This window comes from Falco punctatus (genome assembly GCF_963210335.1).
Source record: "Falco punctatus genome assembly, chromosome: 2".
Taxonomy (NCBI): domain Eukaryota; kingdom Metazoa; phylum Chordata; class Aves; order Falconiformes; family Falconidae; genus Falco; species Falco punctatus.
In genome coordinates this window covers 66,745,237-66,766,387 of record NC_137581.1, presented here as the reverse complement: position 1 = coordinate 66,766,387, position 21,151 = coordinate 66,745,237, and the positions used below count along the sequence as shown (strand labels likewise).

General features: G+C 40.5%; 1 protein-coding gene across 1 annotated transcript in view; it reads right to left on the bottom strand.

Moving 5' to 3' along the window:
• Window positions 1–19,866, bottom strand: part of ST6GAL2 (ST6 beta-galactoside alpha-2,6-sialyltransferase 2) — a 210,316-nt gene extending 190,450 nt beyond the window's left edge. Inside the window, exon 1 of the mRNA XM_080377434.1 lies at window positions 723–19,866. The gene's annotated coding sequence lies outside the window, so the exon portion shown is untranslated. The remainder of the gene's footprint in view (window positions 1–722) is intronic.
• Window positions 19,867–21,151: the final 1,285 nt, after the last annotated feature.

The following is a 21,151-nucleotide window of genomic DNA, read 5'->3' as shown; positions in this document are numbered from 1 at the left end:
GTGCCTGTTTGGGAGTGCTTTTTGCTACATACACTGAAAGGAGCTACCTGGAGAGTGCCACTTGTCAGGCAGATGACTAATAAAACATGTGATACAAGCACATTTAACAAGCACAAACATCAGCATCTTGAGCAGTATATGTGCATATCCTAGCTTTTTGGACTTTTCTTGAGCATGGTAAATCTACACAATCAACACCAGAAACGGACAAGAATGTACATGCAAATAAAAAGCACACATTTCTCCTCTATAGCTTCCGCTCTTACCCCTCTTCTGATAAAAGTTCTACATTTCAAAAGCTATCAGTCACCAGGAAGACACAGTTTCTTCTTTCTGAGTCTATTAACACATTCAACACAATAAGGGGGATAGTAAAACAAGAGGAAAATGATAGGGGGAAACAAAATCAAAGCAAACCAAACCACTCTTCTTGCAGTTCTGAGAAGCATTTACCAATCTCATCTCCCGTAGAAAAATTCTGCTCTGCTTCAGGCACTCCTGAACATACTTAGCATTGCTCTTGAGCACACAAAACATTCCTCGCAATTGCTTTTGCATCCCAGCAATCCACAGAAGATCTTAACACATTTATTACAGAAAATCTTTGAAATCTAATAGATCTTAAGATGCACACAGGCTCTGAGTGCCCCCACAGCTCCCTGCCACCCCCCTGCTGCCTTTTGCTGAGTTAATCCGCAGCTCTGCCGGCTAAGGGGACTTACCAAGGGCTTTTCGGTGGGAGAATGCAGTTAGGTGCTCTCACACACTGGAATAGCCGCTACCCAGTAATGAAGCAGGAACTGAGAAGTCTCACTCTTTCAATAGCTATTCAGGTAGTGCTGCCAGCTTTCTCTAGCTCTCTGCATACACACACATGGGGGGGGGGGGGGGAGGGGGGGGGGAAGAGGGGGGAGAGAGGGAGAGACGTAATAAACTCTGACTATGATTATGAGAGCTCCTTTCTACACATTACAGCAGCAAGAGATCCCTTTAGCAGCCTTTTTAGCACGATCTCTTCAAAAAGGAGTCGCTTAAAAGAAACACTGCATCCTTCCTACTCTCTTTCTCTTTCTTTATTTCTTTTTTTTTTCTCCCTAAGAAAAATTAAAGCCAGGTTTCTCAGAGATTTAGTCACTGATGTATCATAGGGAGTTTATTGTCATTTGGAGTTTTGATTTTATTTTTTTTATGATGAAAGTTTTATTATGATATTCAGCCTGGTTTGCAGCTAAAAAGAAACCCAAATCTGCCCTTTATAAGGAGCAGCCTCCCAGGAAAGCAGTTCAGATCAATAATTTAATGCATTTAATGACAGTACTTATGAAAGAAAGCATCTGTGCTAAGCAATTCACTAACAAGGAAGGTAACAGTTTAGTAAATGCACACCACTGCCTTTTTATACCTACTACACCATTAAGGGAAAAAAACAATTCTACTTGTAAATTAATAGGAGGAATTATAATGGAACTTCTGAACTTGGAAATACTTTAGAAAGAGCAAATATACAGTGCCCCAAGGTGCTGGTCCCACAAGGCATGAGTGTCCAATCTGCCAGGTAGTGATGACCGTTACATACTTCTAACACACATGAAGTAAAAACTGTCAAAAAATTGAGGAATATTATTGCATTTGGCAAAGTGATTTGAAGGATTTTAGAAAGTTAAATCTTCATGACAGATCCTTTCTTTAGAAATCTTTAGAATCTTATTCTTTAGAATCTTCTTTCTCTGAAGCTTTAAAATTATTTATCCTTTCATTTCTTCTGATGTCACCTTTGATAAAAATCAGATAAAGTGTGTCCTCTCCCTAAGTAAAAGAGGAAAGTATTCTGGAATATTTCTCTCCATCAGTCCATCTCTCTTTCTCACACATGATCACCCACCTACACACATGCACAACATGATAGCACAAGTAACCACTAGGGGAAAATCCATCAATTTCCTTTAATTTAATAGGAGTTTTTTTCCCCCGATGGCAATGGCTTTGTCCAGATCTTGGTACAACCTCAGTAACCACAGGGTCATCTGTAAATCAGATGAAAAAAGGGTGAAAAGATTAAGCAAGGTGTATGAGTGTGGCTTTGCCTCCATGAGCGATGCTGACAGCATCACAAAGCCAGCTCTGCAGTGCCTTAAGGACTGTTGCTCAGTACCAGTATTCAGAAGCAGGAGGACACCTTGTAATAAGGACGGAAATGGGAAGAACAGAAGAGAAAATAATTAGCAGAAGCCTATTAAAAAAGCAGTCACAACTGAGGGTCGCCTTATTGACAAATCTATCTAACAGACAGTAACACTCTGCAACACTCCATGACACTCTTCTTCAGCCTTCTAACCTTTTTTGCAGGGAATGTTTTCACACACAGCTGTCCAGTTGTTAATCTCCAAAGCATGTACTTAGTATTTAATCACTCTTCACCAAAGACAAATAATCCTGGGGCCTTTCCAAGTTTATTAGGAAGTCATAAATCATGAAGTGTTCAGGCAGAGACTATTTCTGAGGCTTTGACTTGTCTCAGTAGCAGAAGTCTTGAGAAGATGAAAATTTCTGTTCTTCATTGCTCCTGTCTCCTTTCTGTTCAGAGTGGATGACACAGCAAGTGGTGGATACAACCTTGTGTTTAATGTGCAGACCAGCCCTGCCTGGCACCTCTTCCTAAAGAGACCCCAAAGCTGATGGACTCAGGAGGCACCTGAAGTCATTGGAGGGCACGGAGAGCAGCAGCCATGACTTCCAAGTCTTTGTTTTTCCTGGTATAAAAAGGACGGACTGTTAGTGGCCTACAGACCACGCATTGCATCATCTCACTCTTAGCATCATTCCCTGTGGAAGTTCACACTTAGGAAATATTTGCTTAGTCTTTCTATTTCTCCTCTGGAGAGGTCAGCCAGGAGACTGGCGAGCTGCAATGCTTACAATGCCAGAGGGCTGCTCCCAAGGTCAAACCTGCTCCGTCAGCAGTACTGGGGCTTCCCATCAGTACCCCAAAGGGAGCCTCAACTCTTCCCATCACAGGCACCCTTGCTGCAGGACCCCGAGGGTCTTAAATCCCCTTGCTACACACCCATAGACAGCATGTCTGTACTACCGCAGCAGGATAGACTGTGGCTTGAGGAAGAGCTGCAGGTGTCTGCCATAGGTAGAGCATCCCTGCCCTGCAAGCTCTACTGTGTGAAGTTGTTATTTTTGAAAAGCTTGTTTCTAGAAATTACAAGTAGACAATGGAAATCTGTTTACATCATGAGGGCAACCTGAATAGCTGACATTTGACACCTTCTTGCATTGAAAACAAACTTTCCAGTCTAGCTGCTCCTCCATCTGAGCTTGCTAAAAGAAGGCTTCACAAAGAATGGAAACAAAGGGATCAAAGAATGCCTATTACCTTTCGAATTATAGGAGGGCTCTGTTCTTAGGGGATTACATTAATTCAGTCAGATCTGTGGATTGTCACTTGTGAGGACATGCAACTTACACTTTAATAAAAAAGATTTCTTTTCTTAGGCAAGGTAAAGAGGCCAGGAGAGCTCTCCCATAAATTACTGCTCTACAACTTGGAAAGAACTAACAAATCATCTGTGACCTGTGAATCTAATTTCACTGTGCAAAGAACTTTTCCTCTAGGGCTCTTTTCCCAATACATGTATCTATTTGCCATTCTTCATTGACATAAACGAATTTCTGTGGTTTGCCTGTCAATAACTGTACTTAACTTTTAATGTGTAATAGTAAAGCCATTGACCTCCAGTAGAAGCAGATTCTTAAAGAAACAGCTCTCCTTTCCCCTGGGATGTACAACATTTTGCTTTAAATACACCTCTGAACTGAAATGTGCACTTAATATACTAGAGGGTGAGGGTGATACATGTTTTTTTTGGATTTCTTGCATGGATGCTACTGTCCATCATTATCAGTTGGGAGTTTTACACACTGATATCTTGCTTATTGTCTGAAAAAAATACTTACCTAATACGACACATGATACTTTGGCAGTCAGTGTGGAATGGGTCCTAACTGGTGCTAGCATGTTCCAGTGGTGCTTTTTCCTCTGTCTCTTCATCTTCTTCTAAACACTCTCCATACATGACTGATTGGCCAGGAAGGTTACACTAAGGGAGTAGGGATCAGCGCACATTTCATAATTATGTCAGAATTATCTCAGTGTTAGTGTTACTAACACAGGAGACTCTATATTAATTTTACAATGTAAAGAAATGTGAATGATCTGAGATACAGAAATACATAACTCAAGCACGCAAACAACCTCTGCCCTGTAAGTGAAACCACAGACATACTGTCCTAATGGAACCATTTCACTTTTTGAGGTGATCACTTAGATAAAACTGATTTCTGAAGACATAGCCATCCCCTTTCCCTCCTCTCTCACAAAACTCTATTCATTTTACAATGCAAAGACACAGCCCATCTTTCAGGCAGTGATTTTTATGTGTGTTAGACTGCCAGAATTAAACATGTACATGTTAATGTCACAAGTGCAAGATTTTACCCCATTGCTTAAAGGCAAGTTATGTAAGGGAGGTGGGGAATTCTTACGATAATGCTTACATCCTGTTCTCATTTACATCCCGGTAAATCTAATTTCAATGTAGTTTGTATTGATTTGCACCCATGCTAACTCTGGGCTGCAACACAAAATTAATCAAGCTGGTGCTGTCAAATGTAGGGTAGTACATAAAAAAACCCACAAATGCTACCTGACACATCAAGCTTTTATACCTATAAATATTGACTTGTGGCTTCTTTAAGTCTATATACCATCAGCAGGAATTTCTGCAGTGCTGTTGCAGAACCCAAACCTCAAGGTCAAGCTGCATCACCTGAAGGTTTCCAGGCCACACTTTGTGCCACTGGCGTCTTGAAGCTCTTATTCTGAACAGGCTATTTCTCTGCAAGTGAAGGAAGTTGGTGGCAAATGACATTTTTTTTAATTGGGTGTCAGCACTAATGCACTGCTTGTGTCAGCTGAAGAGTAACATAATTCACAATAATGTTTATTAACTAATTAGAATTACATATAGTTTTGTAATCCAGGGGGAACTGGACAGGGAGGAAACTCTTTATAAAACCTTTGTATTTGTTTTTCCTGTGTTTAAAAGAAAACACACAAATTAATCTTGATGTACTTCAATAAAACCTGAGCTACTGAGTTGAAAAGATATTCTGTTGTGGGGTTTTTTGAGGTGTTCACGGTAAAGAAGGTTCTAGGCAGATCCATTCAGAAGCTTTGTCTGACTCAGGGTCCCACTGTGGTGGGCTTCTATCCTTACATTACCTAACCCATTTAAATTTAAAAACAGACTAAATCTGACCCTGGACAGCCCTTAAGCACGTGTAAAACTGCCTGTTTCTGCTACAAAGACCCAAAGCTGTATTACAGCAAGTCAACTGGTAGCTCACCATTTACTGAAAGCAAACCTTAAACTGGCTTTCCACTTTCTTATTTGCATTTGGGGAGTTTTAATGTCCTTCAACCCTATTGAAATCTGAGGAGGCAGAAAAGTAGTTTGCATAATAGTTGCCTTTGAGTGGACATATTAAAATACCTGTGAAGTAGAAAAGAAAGACCTTCAAACAGGAAGTACTAAACTAACACCAGGAGCACAGCCGTCCTGGGGAGGTGACAGCTAGCAAAATGCCTCTGTGAATCATGCAGAAACTGCAACATAAGCAAGTGAGGTGGGCGTAGAAGTGGTTGGCTGCTGAGTCCAGTGTTTTTCCAGCAAGTCCTTATCACCCCAGGCTTTGGTCTGGCAGGGAGTCACCACAGAGCATGGCTTGCTTTACTATTCCATGCATTTCAAATGTATTGGAAAATTTCACTCCTGTCCATTAGAGCACTTGTGCTAGCACCCGGGCCAACTGATCTGGCAGCGGGTCTGTTTATGTTCCACCTCTGTCCCTGTCAAGCTGCTATGGCAATAAGTCGTAAGTGATCTAAAGAATATTATTCCCTGCTCCTGACTTCGGATGGCTGCGGTCGTACCTAACAAGCGTGTGCCGCTGTGCTTGATGGAGAAGAGTCATGTAAACATGACAGGAAAAGAAAGTTGCAAACATGGGTTGTACTGTTTACTTTGGGAGTGCTGAAATGTGTGGCTGTGCTGATGCCTTCCAGACCCTTCCCACAATAACTGTGGGGCAACTGCTAAAATGTCTGGGGTGTGCCTAATAGTAGTTTCATGATATGACATGAGACAAATTATCATCTTGACCCTGCCAAAAGGGACAGCCTGGTCACCCCCTCGCACCTCCTCATCCCCACTGTGACTTCTATGGCATATCTTGAGCCAGAGCTGTGTTTCATCTGAGTGTACAATAAGAGGTTGGACACATTAAATGGCAAAAAATTCACCCAGCATATAAAGTGGGTGATATGTCTCTAAGTTAGTGACCAGAATGGGTGTACTCCAAGTACGGCAGAGTGCCAGAGTTAGCACCAGGCTTGGTAAGGGAAGAGCAGAGGATGGGAAGGGGTATAAGAATTCTCTTTTTCAGCAGCAGAGAACCGTTAGCCCAGTGCAACCTATCATAAAGTCATACATGAGCATACCTCTGAGGTAACGTACTGCATTGCACCTGTCTGCAGTCACAAATGCCTTTAAAATTGTTTTTATATTGAACATTGCCCTATATAAAGTTCAATCAGCAAGGAGCAATGTACTTCACCATCAGAAAACGGAGTACAACAAACCATATTTGAAACATTCCAGGGAGGTTCCTTTAGATCAGGGGTCCTCAAACTTTTTAACCAGGGGGCCGGTGCGCGGATGCAGTGGCAGGCAGTCATCTGCGGCTGCTTGGTTCCCCCCCCAACCCCCGGCGGGGGCGGGGGTGTCTGTAAATACCGGGGGCCGGATTGAGGACCCTGGGGGGCTGTATCTGGCCCGCGGGCTGTAGTTTGAGGACCCCTGGTTTAGATTATCAGAGAGGAAAGTGCTGGGGAAAAAAAACTGGCTACCTACTAAGTGTTAATTTTTCTGTTTCTTAGAGAAAGATAAAATCAGGATATCATTGTTGTTCCTTTTATGTGAAGGGCCACATGTTACCCCAGTTCTTGTCAAAGAAAATGGGGCTGGCAACGTGAAGGAGGGGAAAAGGGAAACTGAAAAAGGGAAAGGGACAGAATTCCTCACTTCAGCCTGAGTGAGTCTGACCCTAAGCTCACATGAAAAAAATACTCAAAGACATGAATTAAACACAGAGCGATGCTCACTATGTCACCCAGGTAAAGGTGAGTAAACGATGGAGCACAGAGTGCATGTAGACAGGTGGCAGGAGGGTATTTGGCATGTTCACAGAGTGGTTGCACTTGGAGGCACAAGTTATATACCACTTGGGTGATGTTGCAGCTTCTGTCCATGTGCACACCTTTGTGCAGAAAGTAGGGCATGGAGGAAGAGCGGTCTCACCCTGCTGGGCTGTGGGCATAAAGCCTGGACTTATACCTGTGCACAGGAATTCGGTTGTGCTCCCAGGCACAGCCAATGTGAATGGAATCTGGCTCAGAAAATAAGTGGTGGTTGAAAAAAGGAGACAACAGAGACTGGACCGGTGTCATACCAAACAACAACTATTCTTTTTAGGCGAAGTACAAATAAACTTCCTACAATTAACCCAACATTCCAGGCTGACTTTCTTGTAGGACACAAATCCAGGCTGATGTTTGCTAATGCTGGGCCATAACTGATCCCCTGTGTTGTCTCTGCCCCATAACACCACAGCACACTGCAAGGAGCTTAGGGGAAGAAACACCAGGAGGAGGTGAGGAGTAGCTGAGGGAGTCAGTCTCTCTACCACTGGAGCGGTAGTTGCATCTTGCCATGTCCTGGTAAATAATTGTCCCAAAGAAAAGACCCCCTTTAGCCAGGACACAACCAGTGGTGGCACAAGGCCATGTAATGAGACCTACAGCAAGTGAGAGAGTATGATTAGCAGCCTCCAGAAAAAGAGCTAATAGGCATCAAAATCATATTCTAGCTACCATGGAAGCTGGAATGCCAGATAAAAGTTGAACAGAAGCAGCAGAAGCAAGAATTGGGGAAGAAAATTAACATTGGTTGTATTTATTGTCTCCCTGAGAGAAAGAAATGAGAAGAAACAATGCCAAAAGCACAAGAACAGCTGATAAAGGTTTACTCAGCTTAGAAAATCCTACCCTTTAACATTTTTTATTCTATAAAATATAAATTAAGCCATGAGTACTTGAAAGGGTTTTGGTTTCTAAATCAGTACAAATCTAAATACATTCTACTTGGTGTCTGAAAACCTCGAAAGCCTGAGAAGGCTTGCGATTATCCTAACTACACAAATAAGGCATTTTAGGAAATGTCCTCCTTTATTGCTTACTCAGTCCTAGGTAAAATAGTGTAAAGTTATTCCTTGTATGAAAAGAATATACACAGCAGTCAAAATATTTGGAGTAGATCTTTAGCTAAAAATGGTAAAAATGGAATTAGTCCACTTTACATCAGCAGAGCATCTATATATCTGAGAGAAGTGTAACAGAGGAATAAAATACTGCTAAATCAGTTTGTTCCTTTTGTTTTCAGTTAATTCCCCCAGCACTGCCTGTGCATGCTCTAGGCATTTTTGTAAAGATTGGGTTTAAATTCACCATGTTGCTATGCACTTAACTATCGGTTTATATTTCTGCTCAAAGAATTCGTGCGTAGGGTTGTTGGTTTTGTCAGACATGAGTCCACAGAAGAATAAAAAGCATAGAAAGATCAGATAATAAGAGCATTTAGAAAACAATGATTAAAACCCAGCAACATAATTGAATATGTTGTAAATTTAAAATATAATTTATGGTTGAGCCTTTCCTCCTCCTTCTTTATATAAGCCCACGGTACTGAAGAAGTACCAATACCCTTTGTTGCTAGCCAGGCATAAGAAGAATATGGCTAAATCTTCTGGATGATCAGCACATCCAGAGGTGCAGCAAGGCTTAATGCAAGCCATGCCAGAAAACCAAATTCAAATTCCAAATCGCAAACCTTCCGATAACATTTTTCACAAACAGTGAGCCCACTGAGGAAAGACAGGGCAGGATTTTGCTTCAGGATAAGCAGTGACACAGGGAAAAAGGAAAAACCTGCCAGCAGCAGTAGATGCAGTCTGGATATGTCTATGCTGTATTTTGTGCTGCATAAGAGCGCTCTGGCAAAGACAGCCATCTCCTGTGGCAAAGCGCACATTCTGCTGTGCAGACATGACAAGGAAGGTTGGTATCTGTAGGCATCTCCCTTGAGGTTATCAGCCTAAAGGGGCATGAAATGTGATCATCAGGGTAATCCAACTACGTGCAATTTATGAATTCTGGCTGACATGCAGAAGTTGTTGCTTTGAAAAGGCTGCTGCAGGGGTTGGGCCCTTCTGCTTGCTGAGCGACCAGGGAGAATAGAGGGCTACCCTTCATGTTTGGGCCAGACAAGCCAGTGGGCTGACTGAAGCCTGGGAAAGAGTGGCTTCAAACACCATTACCAGCAAATTCGTTTTTCCACCCTAAAGGCTGTGTATGCGCACATGTGCATGTGTTATTGACTCCAGATTTTGAACACCCCTAAAGATACACCCAATGGACTGAGAGTGCCCATGAGTTGAAGGTAACATTGAACTTGCAGATGGCAGTAGGAAAGGGATGTGCTGGCCTAGGGCAGAGCACTCACGTGATCCAGAATTTTATTTCCCTGAGGAAGTAACCAAAAACCAGCCTGTGTGCAGGAAATGTGCCAAAAAACATAAAAAATGAAAAGTAATGAAAAAAATAATGGGGAACCTGAGAAACTATGAGCTGGACGGGTTGGGATCCAGTGCAGTAGCATGGAGATTGTTCATGTAGGAGTTGGGGAGCTGGCCTCTTACACCTGTGGCATTTCACACACAGGCATCAGCCAAAATGGGGCTGGATGCTGATGGAGAACTTTTGGATGGTACCCAGACCAAGCAATATACATGTTCCTCTAATGTCAGCAGTGGCTAACCTGTGTGGAGGTCTTGCTGCAAAGAAAGGTGGAGAAGTGCCTGACCTGGCCCAAGAGGTGGCATCTTTCAAAGGACAACCATGGCAAGACATAGCTAAACTGCATGTATGGTTCTGCTACCACTGATTTAACTTTTCACATACACTCTGCTAGTAAAAGAGTACTCTGCTGTTAACAGGGACTATGACATTTTCCTATGATTCATCTTTATACCTTGGAGATAGAGATGTCATGTGGACCAACTTTCGCATTTGGTAACACAGATCTCAGTAGGTCAAAACACTAACTCCATGAGATCAAGTAGTATTTATTAGATGGTACAAAGTATTAGTTTCTAAACACCGTTTAAAGACATCAAAAGCCAGTGCTATAAAAGTATTTTATCTTGCATCTAGTCTCACTGTATTTACAGAAGTAATTTTGTCAACACAAAATACTTCTTGACTGTATTTCTCCCAGTATATACTGTCCAATGAAGTAATTGAAGGTGCTTCAAAAGAAAGTAGTTAAAGAGATTTTCAAGAAAGGAAGTACAAAAAAGTGAGAGCTAATAGCTATTAATTATTTCCTCTTTATGTAACACACCAGTTTTAGATTCACTTACTTATGAAGTTATTAAACAGTTGTTATGGAAGCATCAAGCTGTTCACCAAGCCAAAGCAAAGCATTTTAAGCAGTACGTAAACCCGAATGAATTAACGTGTTTTTCATGGGGTTTCTTTGTTTGTTTGCTTGTATTTTACTCCCAGGAGAAAATCCAAATGAAAACTAGAGGCCTGTTCCTGCCAACTTTTGCTGAGCTAAACCATCCCAGCAATTCCAACAGAATAGTGGAAATTTCTAAGAATTATCCATGTGATCAAAGCTTAGGAATGCCAGCTACCATGATTGATTGTAACACTGTGTTCAGCGTGGTGTTGACTATATAAAGAAAATGTTTAGATTTTAAAACATAAAAAATGAATTTCAATTTTATAATTTTGCATCTTGTACCTAAAGCAGTCTGGCCAGATTTCTGTTATCTTGCATGCTTTATAAGCATCAGCACACCATATAGCAATTAGCACCCAATTTGAATGTGATGTCAATGACCAAGCTGATGACCAAGAATATAGCACTGGCTATTGCACCATGATGACAAAAGGTAATGAGCAGCTTCTCTTGCAGACATCACCACTCTCGTTTACCTTTTTGTGGAAGATCAAGATATATATGATTTGGAAACATGTAACTCAAACAATATGAAATGAGCTCTTTCACAGAGAAAAAAAAACCTGGTTTCCTGAGTAGTGGGATAATTAGCTTGCTACAAGTGGTATCCAGATCTGTTCAGATCCTGTGATGACACAGAGGCAGAGCTCGTGGCTTTCTGTATTTTATTGTCCAGGTACAAAGGCTGGCCCACCAACATACTGCAAGTGTTTAGTCCTTCACACACAGTCTTAGAAATCAGCCTTACAGCACAGGACATGAGAAAAAACCTATTTCTGACTTTTAAAACTCCTAATTGAAAGTAACAGTGATGTTTCCCAATGAAGTCAATAATTTGTCCCTTTTTGTTTGTTCCTGAGAGCAGGCTAAAGCAAGACTGGAGAAACCAAGGGAAATTGTTTCTCCCTTCAACTTCTCTAGTGAAGTCAAATAATTAAAATGTCTTTCTGTCACAGCACTCTCCAAACTATCAAGCTGCAACAAGGTCTTTTACCACCACACACCGACATACTCTTCATGCCAGTCCCTCTGCTGCCTTCTCCTAGCCTCTTCTCTTCCAGGGCATGTGTTCTTTCTCTGCTTCTTCCTCATCTCTCTTCCCCAGCTGCTCTCCCTTCACTGGCTCTCAACCCCTTAACAGAACCAGCCACAGCTGCACCTTATCTACATCGGCCAACCCACCGCCCCTGAAGCCAGCCCACAGCTGTATGTTATCAATGATAGCTAACCCAGCTTCATTCCTCTACACCTTTCCTTTTTTCCTTTTTGAGAAGTTGTTACTACTTCAAGTCACTGAGACTGTATGTCTGGCTATTGCTCCAGGAAGCCAGAACACAACTGTTAATAATTATCATCATCATGTTTACAGTACTGTAAGCAGTTACTACAATTGATTGCAGATCAATTAGACAACATATAGACAAGAGGGAGAACAAAAAGCCATTGGCTAAAAGATGATGTTTAGTGTGGCTCTTGTGGATTTTTTGAGGGCATTTATTAGTTACACTTAGTGGTCAGCTGTACAATGTTTTCTGAAAGAGGGTTTGGGCCACTCCTGCAGAGGAGACTGCATGTCTGAAGGGTGAAGCAGGAGGAGGAAGGTAGGTCAGTCACATGTAGGGAGCATCCCAAGTCATGCAGCAAAGTACCTTACATGGTAGAAGAAGCCTGTGTTTAGGCACCTGAATTCCACCTTCAGTATTTTAGATTCAAGAGAAGCACCTCTGGTAAGGCCAATACCTTCTTACAAACAAATTCACAGACTACCGATCATGATAATTAAAGTGAGGAACAAACCACTGAACTTCCAATCCTTAGCCTTATATCATCTAAGCATACAAGGTGGTATGGCTCTGTTCAGACACAGGATGAGTCCAGGTGATCTAGGAAACCGCTGCATGATATGTAGCTGTTCACAAGCTGTGGTAGCTCACTCAGCAACCACCATCCTTCAGCAAAACACCAGCTGCAAGGAAAAGATCTGTCTCCTTCATTAACATGATGATGTCATGTATGTACCTGTGTTTTATCTTAGATTTAATCCCTTTAATTAAACTGTGCTATGAAAAGCTTTCTTCATAGTATGTGTTACATTCCCATAGAAACATTCACATTGATCTTGGATTTTGCCTTCAGCAAACTTAACTTCTGGGTCTGTAGTAATCTGACACACTTCCTTTAACTATGAGAAAAATCTGTCTTTTTTGACTACAGCAGCACTGATTGATTCCGTGCTTAAAGATGGATTTTTTTTTAACGTGGTCTTATTCACTGATGCTTCAGAAACCCATTAGTTGGTTGTATTCCCACAGCTGAAATAAACTGGTGGCATAGGAGAAAGCTGCCACATTTACTGAAACACCAGACAAATTGCTATTCCTTTAGCTAACCTTATTTTTTTATTATTTTCCAAGAAATTTGCTACATTTCTAAGGAGACCAATTTCAAGGAAACTGAACACATGCCTTTATAAAGAAAAATGAGATAATATGGGGGTGGGGAGAGAGTAGAAATATTTCTGGTTATTCCAAAAGTTTTTATTCTTTCTCAGTAAAATGTTATTAAAAAAGTATCCAAAGTTCAGTGCTGTTGTTTTTTTCTAAAAGACCTGCAGACTTAACTCATTATTCAGGTGAGTAGTCCAGAGAGGTCAGCAGGACCATTCCAGTGAGTGATGACATTTAGCAAACTCTTGCAGGATAAAATATTAAAACGCCAGTTCTCTAAGTTGCCTTATGCTGGCAGGTGCTCCTGTGTCTGGTGCATCTTTCAGAATGGGCACAGGATCCCGTTCAGGTGCTGACATTTTTGATGAATAGGTAATTTTTTTAAATGCCATAGCATACTGTCTGTACTTTGGGGTATGTTTATGTGAGTGAGGAAAAGAACGGTAAGGCTGAGCGTATACATAAGCCAATGAAAGACAGTAGCTGCCTAACTTGAGCCCTGATCACCTCGGGAAAAGGTCCTTACACTTGCTCTTTTCAGTTCAATTGTTTTGCTATTATCTGCATCTCTAATTTTCTTGCTGGCTTCCCCTGACAACAGGGGAAGGAATGGGCATATCAGAGTGATCAGACAGCTACGAGTACAGAATCTATTGTGCAGTTAGAGTCAGATTATTATAGGTCTGATCCTAGGGCATACCCAGAATCCACAGCCCTTACTGAAGGCAGAATCGGGAGCCGTTTGCATCTCTCAGATACAGGCTATGGCAAAGGAAGGATTCATCCAGGCTGTTGTTAATATTGACAGAATTTTTAGATCTAAATCCACAAGAGCTTTAACCTTCTAAACCCAAGATTCCCATAGCACTTTGCCAGCGGTGTATCCCGACAGGCATCTATATTAATTTGTATGCCCATGCATCCACCACTGCACACAAAACTGTTGCTGAAATGTTTGAAGCTTTGTATGATATCTTGACTTTGGAGCAAGGCTTTACCTCAATACAACCTCATCAGGCACATAGCTGTTTTCACAAATGTGGGCTCTGCACAACAGGGATGAGATGGGTTGTAAGTAAAATGCGATGCCGCTGCTAGTGAGGAAGCTGAAAAACTTATAATTAAATTGTTAACTAGCCTTAATTTGAGCAGCATTCTGAACTGGTTCAAGTCCACTTCTGCAGGCAGTGAAGGGTCTGCTCACCTTTTTGAAGGTTGTGATGACCTCATTGGAACACCAATAGTAATTACAACACAAAAACATTCTGAAACTTGAGGGTTACCTTGGTATGGTTACACTGTTGGTCAGCTGCGGAGGGTAAGAATAATACTAATGCAATAATAAGATGGTTGTGCTATTAACATAATTGGTTATTCCAGATACAGGTAAATTCTTTTCTTCTGCATATTTCTGGTCCTCAATTTAAAATCAGTGGACCAGTGTATTATGCTGCCAAATTCACCAGGAGGTGTCACACACCCAGCGTGGTAAATGAATGATTACACAGTGTGGAGGGAACAAGGACAGATACCCGTCATAGCAAAAAGAGATTTCCTGGGACGGTAAGGAAACCGAACAGACACTGTGAGGGTAAAAGTTCCAGTCCTGGTTGTATATACATGCATGACAGGCCCTACTTCTCGTTTTCAGAGTTACCAATGTGCAAACTTCTCTAAACATGAGGTATAAAAACATGTAGGATGATTTGTGTTTTAGTCAGCCTTGTAAAAATGCTGACAGAGATTGAGATGTGACTGACATGAAAGGGGCTGTATGTGTAAGGTGTCAGGGCGTGTCTTATTAGCAGATGGGCAACTAAACAATGTTCAGCCTTGAGGGCAATGCTGTTTTCAAGTACTGATGAGGAATTTCTCTTAGACTGAATTATGGTATGTGGTTGGTGTGGATGTTATCTGAAGCTGAGGGAAGCCTTTCCTCCTAATAGGAATCCATCCCTCTTGCTTCTTTCCAACCCAAGATACCAGTCTTGGAGTTTTTCTTCCTCCTTATTCCTCCCATCAATGACTGTAACATCAGGTGATGGTTGTAAACAACTATTCTTCCTCCTTTACTTCCTTGTGGGCCATCTGATTTTTACTCTTTTGTCTGGATTTTGTAGTTGGTAGCAGAAGCAAACTAACACCTAATAATTTTTGCAAGATAAATTCAACAAAATTAATTATGTAATTAACACAGTATCACAAGTGTTTAAACCTAGGAATTTTTATTTGCTTCTTTTATTATTGCTCCCAAATACATCTCATGCTTTTTTCCCTATGATTCCTTTCACATCTGTAAGTTCTTTTTCTTTTCTCTCTCTCATGTTTTGATGTTCTCTTCCCCTTCTTTTTGCACAGCCCTTGCCCAAGTTCCCATACCCTAAAATCTCTTCTGTCTTCATTCCCAGATTTCTCCCTCCCTCTCCTTCCCCCTCCCTCTCTCCCTCCCTCTTTCCCTCCCTCTCTCCCTCCAACATTTTCCCTATTTCCTTTTTCTCTCATCGGCTTAAATTTTCTTTTCACAACCTTTGTCTGGCTGTGGCTGGTGTGAGGGGGAACTGGTGCTCCACCTATTGCATTTCAGGCCCTCACACACTCAAACACGGACTCTCCAGGGTCACCAAACTTTTCTCTGCTGGGAACAGACACACATCCCACCAGCACAGCACATCAGTATCTACTGATACAGAAAAGTATCCTACAGCTCTGTAGGAGCAGCAGCCTGGGAGCCATTCTTCCCATGGTTGGCTACTAATAATGAATGATGCTCACTTCTAGTTCTAGAGTGAAAGATGTTTTGATGGATACATTTTCATTTGCCACCCTGTTTCTGGTAGTGCCAACTTCACAGAGTCATGGTGATGACTGGTGTAATAAACCAATAATTGGGCTATTTAAGCTTGAAGATCGATCTCCTGTCATCATCATTAAAGAAAAAAATACCATGTTAAGTTCTTTTCTTATTGATTTTTTTTCCTAAATATGCCAATTTACCTCGCTAGGTTTTAAGACAGCATTGATTTGAGCAAGCAAACAGATGCAGAAATATTAGTGAAGGTGTAATTAGCACACTGATCCCCCTTTTTCAAGATTGACTTAAAATACCTCAGTGACAGTAGGTTTCTTCAGTTGATAACCAAATGTCGCCTCAGGGAATATGCCTTCTTATGACACTTATCCCATCCTACTTAAACAGAGATGGGTGTTTTTAATGCAATTCATTTCACAGCAGACACACTGTTATTGCTGAATACAGACTTATATCCAAAGTAGGACATTTCCTGGTTGGGTCTGCAAAGCTGTGACAACAATTTCCCTGATGCTATCTCTGAAACATTTATAAACACAATTGCCTTCTAACAATATATTCTCTTTTCACACTCCTACCCCGGACTTAATTTTGTGTATCAGTTTGCTTGTCGATACAAAGATTGAGGTCTTGCCATCACTTGAAATGAAAGAGATTTATTTATCCCTGACTATTGTAATTATACCATAGTAATCACTTTGCCCCACCAGTGACCTCCACCTTGGTTTCCAGGCTGGAGCTGTAATTTGGTTTCTTTGCCAGCTGAGATCCTCATTCATCTCATCAAGTTACTCTAAGCACTGTCTGCAGTGCAATTGTTGTATTGCTTTTGACTCCAGGCTGGACTGAAGCAGCAATTGTCTATAGTATCCCCCTAGGGTGTTAATAAGGATGAAAATCAGAGTTCACCTAAATAAGACAAACCTCCCTAAAATTCCCACTCTTCACAGCGAAATACTGTGTCATTTGCCATGAGGGGAGTATGGAATGGCGGTTAAATTTATCAGGAGTATGTGGAATAGAACATTAACCAGTGCAATTAATTGAGGATAACAGACTGGCAGGAAAATGGATTTCAACTTGTTAAAAGTTTGACATTGACACAGAGTTTATGTATACGCATACATTTTAAATGAAAGCTCAGAAAAAACTTCTCCTTTCCCAAGTAAGCACCCATCTTTTTAACATCTGGTAAAAAGAAGAAATATTTAAGTGTACGGTCCTTTCCTTAAATGAGGATGCTGTGAGAACGTAAAGGTTTGCCACTGGCTATGTAAAAACCCTGTCTTTATTTTTAGTAATCTGCCTTGAGTTACTGCTTTTCCCTTTCTGTTATTTCTGTAATGTTTTTATTTCTTCCCCAGCTACCTCAATTGAAATGTTTTCAATAGTCACTTGCAGTATCTTTTCAACAATATCTATTATTTAGATGTTGCTAATAGTACAATATTTCAACTGTCAAGAAACCTGATGGCTAGATTTTGTCCCACTTCCTCTTGTTTGAATGACAAATAAGTTGCACCTTCTGGATATAATTCTTAATGCTAAATAGTAAGTAACTCACTAGCTTTGCAGATCTAACACAGAGGAAGAACCAAGTTTTTCTGAAGGAACATCTTTCTGTTGTACAAAGGGTGTCATGTAAGTATTTTCTCAGGTGCTAAATTCAAGCAATTTTTGTTACAAAGTAATAGGAGTATATGAATTACTCCTTAAACACAAATTTTGAAAGTCTCAAACTTGACTGGGAAGCGCCTGCATTTCCATCTCCTCTTGTCCTTCAGAGCAATGAGCTTCTCTTCAGCGAAGAGCCCAAAGAAGTCAAGATTAAAGCTCCCACAAGCTTATGTAGTGTGAAGTCTCAGCTGAAGCTGTAAATGAAATGATCAAATAAAAAATATGGAAAGATCAGCTCAACTTTCAAGAAGAAATTTTTGTAGGTCAAACCTTTCTCTTATAGTCAACCATTGTTGCAGAAGACCTCAACCTGTACGGCAACCAAAGCAATCATACTGATGAAGTGACTCACTGCAAGTAGCCTCTGCTTCTGTATAAGCCTCTGTTTTTTCATTTTAATTCTGAAAACATAAGTAGCATCAAGGCTTCACACTGGTAGCAAATCTTCTGCCAGCTTCCGTACATAGACCACTGTATTCTGGCTTCCAATTTCAAACAAAGTCCACAAGTACCCTGGAGAACGAACAACATAGTAATGAACTAGTGTTCTTGCCTCAGTTACATTTCAAAATGGCCCAGCAGGACTCTTGGAAAAAATGTTATAGGGCAGCCTGCAAATATATCACATTGCTCCTTATGGGTTTCAGAAGTAGTTGACTTCTCAAGGGTGTAGTAAAAGTGTCCTCTGTTGACTTGGGATCTGGAGGAGCTCATCTAATCAAGAGGTCATAAAAATCTCCAAATTGATCAAGCCAGAGAACTGACTCTCCAGTGGCTCTTAATTTATTTTACAATATAGGAAGCTTAGACAACAAGAGAGGCCTGTTACGAATGACACAGTTGCAAGTGTTCAATGGTTCTCCTGGGGACTTTACTTAAGCTTCTCTAGACATTAACTCTATATTCCAGGGTGTTTTTTTTTACTGTGGAAATATCAGAGAACTTCAATACAAAACTTATCTGATGACACACTCAAACACCAGAAAATTATGGCACTGTACCATAGCTCATCCTAATTAAATTGACTCAGACTTTTAAAGTTCTTTTGACAGATTGTGCCAGCTCTTGTTCCTTGTCATCAGTTAAGTTTAGCTACTCAATAAATGTATCTTCCTTCATGAGAAATTCCACCACCAGTTTGTTATTTTTCTTGAAATGGCCATTTTCTCTCTGAAAATTTCCATTTAAGGTGAAAGGCTAAATTGTAGCTACATATTTCAGGCTGTGTTTCCTACAGCAAGCCTTTGCAATTACATTTTTACTCCTCTGGAATCTCTTTAGAAATGAATGCTTTGGAGCTTAGACCACAAGGAATTTGGCAAAAAAAAGATCTGGTTATGATCTTGAGCATATATATGAAATTATGACTATATGTATATATACATATAGAGAGAGAGAAAGAGAGAATTCAGGATTCAAAGACAATTCTGTATATGCGTATATGCATTACATGTATGTAAGCCTGTTATATGTAGAGGGAGAGGTGGCATTCAGATGAACAGAAGTTGAAATAGTAAATATGACATTTAAATAGTTGATATGTTCGCAAAAGTGCTTCTTCTTGTTTGCTTTAGATATTACATAAGTCAATGTCTCAAAGAAAAAATATGCATTTTTTTTTTTTTTTTAAGACAGCTTGGTTAGAAAATAGTGTCAGACAGTGGATGAAGTTTAGAGACATTTTTTTTGTGGCAACTGCATTGCCGTACATGAAAACAGAAAAATTTGCCAATACCATCTTTTTCTGAACATATGGTGATGTAAGCAGTGTTTCTTGGAGGTTTCCAATGCCACCTTTGAGAATTTGCATGAATGAAATAAATTAGACGTTGTACAGAAATGCTAGGATTGCTTTCCCAGAAGAAAGTACATTACAGCCGAAATGTGTCAGTCTTTGTTTTTCAGCAATAATACAGAACATTAAGCAAGACATGTTTCTTACCATAAAGCTTCACTCACATATATTCAATTAAATATTGGGCAACCTCTTTGGTTAACAGTTGTGGGTTCTTATCACAGTCATTTACTATTCCAATAACTTTATTACCAACAGTAGTAAAAGTATGATACCTTTGTTGTGCATAATTTTATTCTTAAATTAATCTATTCTTATCTTGGCATCAGTTTGAAACAGGCCAGAGACACTGCTGGTGGCATAATCGCCTGAAAGTTATCATCATGCCCTGTAAATGCAGAAAGATTCTATGTTTTGTCAGAGTCACAGGCAGGAACAGTCTGCAAGTTGTCCTTGGGCGACAAGAGTATGCTCATCCTATCAACCACTACGCTGACCATTCTGGTCACTCAGGAACTGTGATTTTATTTGCAGGGAGATGAGGGAATTGATGTTAGTTATTTCTCTGAGGCACAACTTCAGTTCATATATTTCTCCAAGAAACTTTTTTTTTTTTTTTCCATTGGCCTTTTCCCCCAAAGGTTTTGATTGCAGCAAAAATGTCTTGTCATCCCACAACTCTTCTGACTGAAGGAAATATGAGAGACTAGCTTTCCTGTCAGGATTTGTCTTGATGCTTTCCATATATCCTTTTTGTGCAAGAGATTTTTGAAGTTGCCTTAAAATCCGGTAAAATTAACCCTTACTTACTGATTAGAGCTTAAAAGACCAGTGCTTAAAAGAGAGTCTGAATACTTGCTGTTCTTATGGGACCTAATTAAGAAAATGTAAATTTCATTCTTCCAGCTCTGATTTCAAAATGATGATAAATAAAATCATTGCTGCCAATCCCAGACCACTTGGCTGTGAAATAGGAGCTGTGTTTTGGGTACTATTATGTAGTTCTATGCATTTGTGTATACAAAGCTGTATGTACTGCTAATTTGGAATCTTCATGTTCACAAATAGTCTTTCTAGATTGAGCTGAGAAAGCATAGTCATTCTTGTGGGACTAACTTTGCGTTAAATATAAAAAATATAATCTGTTGCAGGTCTTTCTGCCATCTCATGCTACCAACCATATATTTAAAAAAGGTTTAGAAGTCATTGCAGGAATAAAGCATAAATCAGACTGTAGGATAATTGCTAGGAGAGAAGAGGCCTTTTTCTACCCTCCCTTGTCCTTTGCAGAAAGCCATCCTCTTTCCCTTCCAGCCTAAACTACATAGGTGCACACTCAAGAGGCATTGCAGAAAAGCGCTGCTCTCTGACACCGTCTGCGCTGAGCCTCTCCCTACTGCAGCTGTCAATATGTGAACACATTAAAGACTCCTCTCCGTTTGATATGTGAGCATTGCCTTGGGATATGCTGGTCACATCATTTTCTTTCAGTAGATAATGATTTCCCATGCTCTACCTTGTCCTGAGTTGGGATTTGTGGGGAAGGGAAAGGCTTCTGCTATTGCCTTTAAAACCCAGTTTCCTGGGACTTGTGATGTATCTTTTATCAAAAGGGAAATATGACAAGCCTATTGAATACCGTCTAAAATCTCCCTCCTGTCTCTCAAGGACCTCCAACCCACACAGCCTCTCTTCGTGTGAAATGCATCTG